Here is an 11,185-nt window from a genome sequence, read left to right on the forward strand (position 1 = left end):
AAAGCAATCTAGATCCTGCCTATGCCAAAGCAATGCTGTCTTGGTCACAGCTTGGATACTGTCCCTGCAGGTGGCTATGAGCTCTGAGAACACCAGCGCCAATGATTAGTTTACAGATTGGGGTAGGAACCCTAAGGAACTAAATCAGGATGCTGAACTCAGCATGTTTCTCAATGTTTGCCTGGATTCACTCCTGAAATACAGCTATAGGCACTTGGAACTCTCATCCTCGAAGAAAAACACACAGCATCCAGTGGCAAGATTATTACAACTGTGAAACATAACCATATTGCCACACAGATTTATACTACATGTGGTAGGCATGGTCAGATGTGCTTTCTTCCCCCAAAGGGCTAGTATCTAAATATGTACTAACTAACACATGGTAAGTCACAGGACAACTAGTTAGATCTAAATAGGCTGATGGCAATGAGTCAAGAGGAGGAGAGCGGGGCTTGGAAGAGAGAAAGGTCATTTGCAGAGGAGAGCAGAGGCAGTGCTCCATCCATGGGGATGGGAGGTAACAAGAGGAAGCTGAAGATAAGGATATCTAGGGCAGACCCCCCAAAAATGTATTGGCTTCAAGGGAAGAGGTACTCAACCCCCACTCTTGATCCTGGGACTGCTGACAATAAAGGGTCACCCAATGCCATCCTCTCAGGTGCACTGAGTTCTCATCATCAAGCAGAGCAGATGGCTCGGGAGCATCCCTGTCAATGTACATTCCCTCTGTGCTGCCCCCAAGCCACCTAGTCTGCTGAGTTGCCAGTCTATGGTGAACCCAGCCAAAATGGGTTCACCATAGATGGCAACTCAGCAGACTAGGTGGGGACTTATTTTGTTAGTGGCAGTCCAGAGTCAAGAGGGAAGCCATGCAAACATGCCTAAGTGGCCCAAAGGAAGAAGTGAGGAAAGCTGGTTGTGAACATTTAGAGTGAGGCATTGGGACAGAGGGAGGTGGGTGCAGCATTACAGATTGCTTTGTAGGTAAGAGTGTGGTAGATGACAGGAAATGTAGAGAAGGACGAAAAGGGGTAGTGTGACATGGCTGAGACTAAAGGCCAGGACACTGACTTCTGCAGAGGCATTTTGGGCAAGAGAAAAGGAGGACAGGCAAGAGAACTGAAGGCTAGATTACAGAAAACAAAAGAAGAGGCCTCACATTTGCTTCTTTGGCAATTTTTTCCTTGAAATCATTAATGGACGCCATGTTTAGCTGGAAAAAGTCTTGAATTCTATGCCAGCTTGAAAGGAAAGTGCCGTGACAGTGGTGCTACCATCATGTTCTTGCTGTTTACCCTCATAAACACAGGGGATATATTTTAAAAGGCAGCAGGACCATGAACCCCAGTGCCCTAGTCTATGCAGCTGTGTAACTCCAGGCACAGCAGCATCAGACTTCAAAAATCCAGTAGATAGAAGCATTCTCCTTATGAGGAAATGCCTGTGGCATACTTAGGGGAAAGGTGATTAATTTATCCATTTTGTTGCTTGCCTGCCAATGATAAAACTACATCAGTGTCAAGCACTTACTGATATACTCCTGCTTTGTCAGCACCCATCAAAAACAACTCGAACCCTTTCAGCACATTGGCTTTATCAACACGAGATTGATAGGCATCAAACGATAATGAAAGCTAGTAAGTGGCTTCCCCCGCCTCCACACCCCAGGAGCTGTCTATAAAGGGTGAGCTCCAGGAGCAGACAGAAAAAATGGTGGGTTTATTCCCAAAATAATCTTGACAATTTTCCCTGGAATGTGGCAAGTGTGTGTGTGTGGCACAGGCTCCAGGAACTGACACGCACCCATTGTAACAGTGACAAAAATGGCCATGCTATTCACCTCCTGCAATCACATGTGGAAACCCCAGGGGGGAAACGCTGCATGCTCTTTTTCCTGATGGCATCTTTGTTATCTGAGCTGTTTACACTTTCATATTCATTACTTTACTCTTAATGCAACTCCAAAAAATGAAATACAAATCCTAATCCTTGGGGTTTTTTTATGTTTCACATGAGGTTCACAGAAAGAAGCAAATAAGATCTCCGAAATGACCCAGCTGCAAATGGTGCGCTGGTTCACCTGATTACATGGCACTGCTAGGCAGAGCTTCAGAGCCCCAGGATGTAGAAATGCAACTCTACAGCTGGCACAGGCAGATAAAGGGGACAGACAGATGAACTTGGGAAAGCTTGTGCCTGAGATTAACAGCACAAATTCACCAAGTTTCATGACTAAGTCAGCCTTGTACATAACCAACTTTCAGAGGTTCTGCCTAGTCTGATAATGTGGTCTACTGGCTTCATTTGGAATGCCCACAAGACAAGGTTTATCCCATTTACATGCCCAGCTCTACATATACCGGGTTTAGAATGAACAAAAAGCTCAGAGCTCCATCCTCACTCCTCAGCTGCTTGAAGTTATTTACTCCTCTGAACACAGATTGGGAGAGGATGCTAAATGCTGCTGAACAGCATCATAGAGCATCAGTGCTGCACTGCAGGGAAGAGGAGGCAGAAAGGACCTACCAGCTTCCCCTTCTCTTAGGATCAAAAAGTGAGAGAGGAGGAACCAGAAGGGCTTTCACCAGGAATGTGTGAATTGGGGGAGTGAGTCAGTTTGCTGGTCCCTGCAGAGACAAAAGGGATGGCTTTCCTGACTTCTGGGTCATGCAGTGAATGAACTGAGCCAATGGTGGGTTGTCTGGGGTAAATGTCATAGGAAATATGTCGTCACACCTTGCCCTAAAGTGTCAGATCCAGAAGAAAAGGCAAGAAGTTGCATGTATTATGTAACTTGTAGACTCTTATCTGAGCCTGTTACTTATTAAGATAAAGTATCTTATCCCAACCTTTTCCTTCCCCACCACTGCACATTTTGGTGTGGGACTGACTGTGGGAGCTTGTTCTACTGATACACCTGCATTTCACTTGCCAAGACTGTTATAAGAGTAACAGTTTTACTTAACTTCTGCATTAGAAATCACTTAGATGCCACACAAGCAGTCTGGAAGCAGCTTCTCAGCAATAGGAGACACTCCATTATCACAACAAGATTACAAAAAGATGGATACAAATGAACAAAAATCCAATAATTTAAAAAACACTTCTATGAAAAAATGTAGGCTTTTAGGTATTTTGCAAATGTAGAAGAGAAGTGAGACATACCACTTAAGGCTGAGTTCCACACCATGTGGGCTCACCATATGAGACGTGCAAGCACCTACTGACTTCAGGCATGATGACAAAACCCCTGAACACCAAGTGACACATGAATACAAACATCCACCAAAGGGAAATTTGCTGCATAACCTGGGCCAGTAGCATTCAGAGCTTTGCAGATCAATAAGGCTGACTGAAATAAATGAGTAGCCAACCACATAGCCAATGATGCTACCGCATTCTGAATAAGTTGTAAACAGTGGATCAGCCTTGCTAATCACCCAGAGAGAAGGAAATTACAAGAATCAATCTTCAAGGTCACAAGGGTAGGCAGCCAAGTCACCACATGATAAATAAGGGCATACCTAAAGAGTAATAAAGACTTGTGTTTGACCCTGATCCATAGTGGAAAGACTCCCTTGGGCTCTGATATGTTTTGGATCAGTCGCTAAGGATGCTTGTACACGCAATGGGGGTTTAATTCAGTTTCGTTCTCCCTAAATTGAAATAGTGGGTTATTAAAAACACCACTTCAATTTAGGGAGAATTAAACAGAGTCAAACCCCTGTGGCATGTACACATGGGTGGGGGCCCGATTCTTACCTACCTCTTCAGCAGCAGGGGTGGGAAGGTGGAGGAGGCGAGCTGCCAGCAGGGTCAAGAGTTCCCTGAGCTGCTCAGGTGCCCCCACATGGCACCACCAGCCGATACTCGGCCCTAACTGTCCAGGTGAGGATTTCCTGGCACTGAATGACTGATTGGAGAAGTTGCCATATAATCAGCCTCCACCCTACTCCCCCATGGCACTTAAAACAGAAATTCTGAATTGTAAAGAAAATACAGAGTTTGGGGGGAGGGGAGGTTTCATGCATTAAAAATGGGAAAGCTAAACTGCAGATTACCACAGATGCAGTATGTAGTAGATACAACGTTCCAGTCTAGGCTCAGTAATGCTGCATTTCCTTCACTGCTGTCAGATGAGGTTCACTCAGGTAATACAGGGCTGAGTGAAAGGGAAGTGAGGCCTCCACACTACATCCCTCTGGCCCCAGCAGGCTGGCTGTGTCAGATCAGTGGAACAGCTCTGCTTACTCACAACAGACATCTTTCAGCTAGTATCACACCACTGGTTTATTTGGAGACATAAGTGACAGCTGCTGAGCTACTCTTACTTAAGGTACATCTACACAGCAGTGAACAAAGTGTAGAGTAGGCAAGCCTGAACTACTTTGAAACTGGCAAGCTCAGGCATTTATAGCAATCCAGCAATGGCAGCATGGAGCTCAGCAGGACTTAACCTAATGCATGAGAGGGATTTTCTGTCTTTATGGAGCTCTGTGTTGCTACAGTTGTATTTTTTCCAGTGCCCCAGCTGACTAGTGCAGAACAGAACCAGCTTGGGTGGGTCTACACTATACTGCAGTCAGAGTACTGACTGCAATACAGTTTTCCACAAATCTTGTGTTCAAGTGACACCACTTTCATGACTAGCTCCTGAATGCTATGTTCTCCGTTGTCTTCCCCTCTCTCCCACTGTATATACCAATCCCAGGCCACAGGCACAAACTTTACTCCCTGCTTTTTTATTCCAAGCACTTTTCCAACTCCTTTAATTCTATTTATAGTAGATATCCTAGAGCTGCCCTGAGCAATCCTGACTAAATTCTACTCAGGACTCATCTGCATGTAACGTTTACTGCAGAACTGCCTAAATTAGCTCCACATTAAAGTTTCCATGTTTACACATGTAGCCCAATTAGACCACAGTATAAACTCCACAGCAGGGTAGTTCTTTAGCGCACAGCAACACACATGTAGACACTGATGGGTCTGGCTGGGGCATGGGCTGCTTCTGTGCCTGCTAGATAGCCCCACACTGGAGTACTGTCATGCCCCAGCCAGCCCCTCTGCAGCACACTGAGCTGGGTCAGAGCAACCCTTGGTTGGCAGACTGACCCCCTGGCACTCCCTGCCACCAGGGGCTGCTATGACTTGGTTCGAAGTGCTGCAGTCCCAGGAGTACCTGTAAATACAGCTCCCAGGAACAATAAACTCCAGTGCGATATGCACTAGAGTTAGTTGTTCTGTGCTAATAGCATGTGTAGATGCATCCAGGGACAACAATTTTCTTTGCTTAATGACTTAATTCAGCAGAGGGAATGGGATAAAACTGGATATAGGAACACAGATCAAACAGATTCCTGCTTATGCACATAAGAACTTTCTGTTCCAGAAAATACAGTCTCATCAAAGAGGAAATCACCCTGAACCTCACTTTCTCTGTGAGAGAAGAACTGATTGGGAAAGAGAAGGCAATAAACAGAGAAAAGCTCCAAGCTTGCAAAAAGGAACTACTTGAATTACAACTATTAAGGAAGAGGTTCAGAGAACTCCTAAGTGTGATGTTCTCCTGCCTTAAATCTTTCCACAAGGTCTTTGAACTGGTTGCAGACAAAGAGCAATGAGAAAAACAATCAGGTTTGGGGTGAGGCCAGCTGCTGCTAATGAGCTGCTGTAAGGGCAGTTTTATTTAACATCTTTATCCAGGCTTTGATAAAGGTCCTAAGGAACAATGTTTTCAATACCAGAGAGGTCACATAAATAATAAGAGGGGATGGAGAGAATTAGAAATATGGAAAGGAAATACAACACATGGAAAAAATACAAACTAAGACATCTGGAGAAAATACATGAAAGCAGAGTGATTCAGGGTGAGAGAGGGAGACTTGGAAAGGAACTTGGTTGAAAAAGACACAAGGCTGAAAGTGAACAGTAAATTGCTAGTTATAAGCTTGCAATGTGATATATAAATGGCATGGAAAGGCATTGCAATATTAGACAGCATTCAGACAGGCACCACCACATCACAGGCTGGGGATGGGTGTGTATGGGCAGGGGAGGCTTGTTTTCACTTGTTTTTATTGCTCTTAGTAAAATGGGGTCTCATCCCTGCTTAGGGCTCTTGAATACTACTGCAATGAAAATGATTACCAAAAAAAAATCACCCTACAATTATTTATGGGCAAGAACCTCTATTTACAGAGCTCAGGTGAGAGTGCAGCTACATTAGTGCATGAAGCAACTTGGGGCACATCAGTATTCAAAAGAGCTCAAAGGAAGAGTCCAGAGAAAGGCAGCATAAGTGATGCTGAAGAGCCTGACTGAAGTGGAAAGATTAAAAAAATAAATAAATTGAGGGCCCACTATTTTCTAAAATGGACCTTTGAAAGTCCCCCTTTCTATCAGCCTGCATTGTGGAAGCTCAGCCTCATCACAATTTACTCTGAAACAGCTCAAATTATAATGGTATATGCCAACAAAAATATGTAATATCATCAAGACTTTATGCAGAGACATAGCATACAGATACACAGTAAACAGGCTTGAGCGAATGGTTCAACTGACGTCAAACAAGGATGCTGTCTCCCACCTCTATCCTTAATGGCATTGACATTAATTTCACTGTGAAAAGAGTACAGATACATACAATGTAAGTGCCATGTCGCCCAACAGCAGGGCATGTGAAGATTTAGGTTCTGCTGACAGTGTAGCTGTCCTAAGTAACTGCTTAACTAACATGCAAATAAAGACCAAAAGACTTCCCAGTGCTACAAACAAAAGATGGAGCTAGTAATGTGTTAAGAACAAACAAATCTAATGAGACCTGAAGCAACTCACAACTTGAGCATTTCTTTAGAATGGAAAGTGAGTCAATTTAAAGATCACTTATACATGGATAAAGAAGAAGCTGGGAGGCAGGGATATCCTGAAAGAAATAATGCCATGACCTAGCAAAACTACAGCTGTATTCACCAGAGTAAACAGTTCAGTCATTGAAAATTTACAATTTAGGGCACAGACAGAGTTACATTTGTCATGCGACTGCCCCTTGAAAACACTTTACAACTGTGCCCTTACAGAAGCGCACAGCTGCAGAGTGCCTTAAAAGTGTCTGATTGCATGACAAACGAACCCTCATTATATGAGGGTTTAGAATTCAGGGGTGGGCAAAATTCAGCCTGTGGGCTGGACGCGGCCCACAAGGCCATTCTATGCGGCCCGTGGGGCCACTCAAAACATTTTGAAAATTAAAATTCATCTGTCCTTGGTTCCTGTCAAAAGTGACAGGAGCCAGGGGCAGTAGAACCCAGGGGAATCCTCAGTGAGCACAGGCAGCCCCACACAGGCTGCAAGCGGCTGCAGTGCAGGGCGCCAGCCAAGGGGCAGGCGAGGGGCTGCTTTTCACCCTGTGGTCATTTTGTAACCTGGCCCCACACTGGCTCCGGGTTTGCCCAATGGGGCTGCGCTGTGGCAGCAGCAGCTGTGGCCCTCCCGCTTGCCATGCCAGTCAGCATTTGCTGCTGCTGCCCGCCCAGACCTTGCGCCATGGTAGGCTGTGGTGAGGCTGCCACCACCACCTTTGGGCTGCCCAGTACGCGAGCTCCGGGCGGGCAGCAGCAGTAAACACTGCCTGGTGCTGCAAGCAGGGGGTCCGCTGCTGCCACCACACAGCCCTGATGGGCAAACCCAGAGCCAGCGTGGGCCCAGACTGGCAGTGGGGGCAGGTTACAAGCTGGTGCTGAGTGCGGGAGAAAAGCAGCCCCTTGCCCACCCCGCACCCTGTGCTACAACCGCTCATAGCCCACATGGGGCTGCCTATGCCTGCTCAGGACAGCCCCGCATGGGCTGCAAGAGGCTGCAGGAGGGAGTGCCAGCCACAGGGTGGGCAAGGAGCCACTTTTCCCTGCGCTCTGCATCAGGTCATTCCCTGCCAGTGAGCAGGGGGTCGGGGCTGTGTGCTCTACCGCAGGACTGGGCAGGCACTGGGAGTAAGCGGGCATGGGAGCACAGGCCCTGCACCAGTGTCCCAGGGCCAGCACCAGCAGAGACCAGAGCAGGGTGGCAGGGGTACAGAGTCCCAGCTGGCAGGGGCTCTATGGAGCTAGGCCAGCTCCTCCCTCTCCTTTCTGGTGCAGCCCAGCTCAGCTCCACAGACCTCTGCCAGCTTGCACTCCGCTCTGGGCCCCACTGGTGCTGGCCCTGGGACATTGGTCCCAAGATGGTGACCAGGGGGTGGGGCACCTGCCAAGGGGCAGGGCTACCCATGCAGCCCTCGAAAGCTTGCCAAAACTGGGTAAGTGGCCCTCTGCCCAAAATAATTGCCAGCCCCTGGTTTAGATGAAGATGCTCCAAAGCAGAGTGCCTTCATTAACTTCTGTCAGCATGTGCCAAAAGCAGTGCTGGGCTGATGCAGCCCAGCCCTGCCTCCTGTGTTTTCTTCAGAATGGGGGCAGGGCGGGGTTTCCCTCCCCTCCCTTCCCCTTCCCATTCTGAAGGCTACACTGGAGCTGGGAGTGGATAGAGGGGTGGTTAGGGGAGACACACAGCCACTCCATACCAGAGCTCAATTCCCCAGCCCCACTGGATCCAACAGCAGATGTCTGTTGGGTTGGGGGAATACTGTAACTCATGGCGCTTCCTCCAAAGTGTCATGAGTTACAGTGGGGAACTGCACATGGGTCTGAATCCTTAAAGGCCAAACCAAGTACCATCAATCTGAATGTTACTTTCACCTTGATGTATGGATCTGAAAATTAGAAACCCACCAAAGTTACACACAGGCATCTGGAATCATGGCACTGGAAGGGACCATAGGAGTCACCAAATCCAACTTCCTGCAAGAATAAGCTATCCCTAAAATACCTACAGTGCCTAAACGCCTTTGAAAGCAAATACTAAAAATTAATTGAATTGAATTATAATAAATGGCAACATTTGGCATAGAGTTAAAAAGCCTCTCATCTCAAAACTTAGCAAGGGGGGAAGATAGAACTATTTGAGATATGTGGTAAAAGCATCTGCCATGACAAGGATGCCACTGGACACCCGGAAGAACCACTAAAATGGACTGTCCAAAAGAATCCCACCATGATGCAGTACTTAGCAAGGAAAATTTATGGGCCTTTACAATACAAAGGATCTGGGGGAAAAATGTCCCAGGGAGACAGGGATGGCAGAGTCTTGTTCATAGTCTACATGATATCTGAATGTTTGGGAAGGATTCTGATTCAGTACTTCTGAACTCATTTTCACACATGTAAGTGCTCCAGCACCAGATGCTTTGAAAAGTGCCCGGCGCTATGTCACTTGCAGTTGCATAAGTGGTGCAATATACATCATAACTGAGAAAATGGTGGTGGTACACTTTAAATTAAAATACATTGGAGATGTTTTAGTTTAAAAGCACACCACCATTTTCTGCGCATGGACATGCATTTCGCTGCTTACACAACTACACAGGGCACAGCACAGTTCAGATCAGCTTGCTTGTGGAGCAGACTAGATTAATTGAGTCTACTCCAAAAAAGCGGATCTCCCACGCATCGTGGGACAAAAAAGTACGTGTATAAATACACCAAAAAACTGCAATGTTTGCAAATCTGGGGCAGTAGTATGGTTTCTGAAAGGGTCAACAGCAGGCAGAAGAAAGATACTCTGGAAAGATATTTAGCGATATCCAAGGAGATAGAACTGGGAATAATATAGAAATAAAGGGAAAAAAATCATAACTGAATATCTGGAAATATTCCAAACAATACTATCCATCAGTGCAAGGTTCAGACACCGAAAAGAACTCGTGTAAGGACTATCTCTAATGTGATTTACTGTTCACCTGGACAAAGAATTAAAGAATATGCTATCATGTACAATTATGAATTGACCCCCCCTCGAGCACAGATTACATGACCTAATAGGCCTTTTTTTGCCTGTAATTTCTGTGATTCATGACATCTCAGGCTGGAGAGCAGGATGTATTTTCTTAACAATTAGGTTTGGGTAGTTTTCCAAAGGAGGCCAGATAAATCACTCCACAGTGTTTTGTAGGTAAAAGAGCTGCGCTGGTGCAGGGATGTAATGGATGGTGGAATAGATCTTTTACTTCTCTTAATTTTCTGATTCCATTAAGGTTCCAGGTTCCTGTTCTTGATGTGTGCTTAAACACTTTTTATTTTCCATTTAAAAAAAATGCAGTGAAGGGAAGCTGATTTAATAACTTGTCTCTTTAATTAGAAGCGGCCTTATTTAACATGTTTTGAAATAAGTCAGATTTTGCCAAGTGTAATAAACCTCTTCTGCAGAGTTAACCCTTTCACATATGCAAAATCCTTATGCCCTACAAAATGCATAAAACAATAGCATCAGTAATTTAAGTCTGTATTTTACTTTTTTCAAGATTATTCAAGTCCGTGGTTGTTAATATGTGAATAACATAGGGGATAAGGTTAGCTTGTTCTTTAAATCTGAAGTACCTGTATTGCATTAGGCAAGCATCCTTAGACTTTACAAGATTTTATTCCTCTTTTTCTTTAACGTCCCTCACCCCTCCATTCCCCAAATAATTGTGTGTGGCACTAAATGGCATTTTAAAGCTTCAGATTAATTGCAGCACTTAAACCATCTTATGAAGTAACAGCAAATTCTAACGTGTCCTATATATTGATAAGCAGCACTTGTCTACCTTAAACTAATCTAGCTCACGTTGCTCAAGCTGTTTTGTTTTTTTTGTTCCTAATGGCATTTTCCCACCAGCACTGAACTTGTTTCTGGTTGCATATTTTTCCCATGGTACGTTTAAGATGCATCTGTTATGGTTATTATGATGCAAAGTGCTAGCTTTTATGAAAATCAGCTTGCAAATTTTGTAGTATAATCCTGTAGCAATTACATAGGTAGACTGGCTTATTTCCTTTAACTATAGGCTTTATCCCAAGGTATAAAAAACTTCTGCAAGTTTAATGCAGCTAAAGGTAGTAATAAACATTTTCTAGATGCATACCTTTAACAAAATATCTATTAGCTTGTAAATTTTTTTTTTGTATAAAAAGGTCCAAATTTATAGTTCTAATCTGATGAAAAGGGTGATTCATTTCAAAGTTTTAAAACATCTGAACCACAAAAAAAAAAAAAAAAAAAAAAAAAAAGGTCTTTCATTGGTAAAATTTCTGAAAGCCCAGGGAATATT

General features: G+C 44.8%; 1 protein-coding gene across 11 annotated transcripts in view; it reads right to left on the reverse strand.

The window, feature by feature from the left end:
- ADGRL3 (adhesion G protein-coupled receptor L3) overlaps positions 1-11,185 on the reverse strand; it is an 864,517-nt gene that overhangs the window by 115,148 nt on the left and 738,184 nt on the right. The window lies entirely within an intron of this gene.

The sequence above is a fragment of the Crocodylus porosus genome, unplaced genomic scaffold, assembly GCF_001723895.1.
Source record: "Crocodylus porosus isolate Cpor-Errol unplaced genomic scaffold, CroPor_comp1, whole genome shotgun sequence".
Classification (NCBI taxonomy): domain Eukaryota; kingdom Metazoa; phylum Chordata; order Crocodylia; family Crocodylidae; genus Crocodylus; species Crocodylus porosus.